Raw genomic sequence first — 704 nt, forward strand, 5'->3', positions numbered from 1 at the left:
CGTTCTGAAACATTCATTACGTGATTATCGTAAAAAGTGGTAGGAACATTAACTAGCAAGTTAGTATACAGCGTAATTCTGGTGCATGACAAATCTTCTTTTTTTTTTTGTTAAAGATTACATTCAATCCATATGCTTTGATGCGAGGTATTACAGTGTTTCACCATTAATAGCCTTTATACTCTATGATCTACCAGTAACGTGACGCAGTTCTAGAGTCCTAGAGCACTAGAGGATTACACAAAAATTACATAAAACCAGCTCTAGTGAAGCTTTTAAGGCCTCAAACTTAGAGTAAGGCCTGATATCTGGAACTTTCGTAACTTTGCAAAAATGCCATCAGTAAACATCAACACATTAAGCAATAGTCTTAGTCTTTCCACAATCGGGTATGACGTCCACGTCCCGACCCGCGGACACGACTTCGGACTTGACACAGACACAGGAGTTCACAGAGCGGGTCCGGACAAGCGAGAGTGAACACAGGGTGGGTGGGGCCAGCCAGCAGCAGCTCCTGCAAGCGTGAGCCCGCCAGGGAGGGGAAAAGCGTGACAGGGCCAAGTACACTGACGCCCCCCGCGGCCAGGCGTGCCCCGCCCCTGCCTCACCTCACTCCTCCTCGGGTGCGGGAACCGGAGCCCTCGCCCGGGTGAGTGAGCGCGAGGGCAGGTGTGCAGCTGGGTCCCCGGGGCAAGCCTGGCCGA

Source organism: Penaeus monodon, chromosome 25 (assembly GCF_015228065.2).
Source record: "Penaeus monodon isolate SGIC_2016 chromosome 25, NSTDA_Pmon_1, whole genome shotgun sequence".
Taxonomy (NCBI): Eukaryota; Metazoa; Arthropoda; class Malacostraca; order Decapoda; family Penaeidae; genus Penaeus; species Penaeus monodon.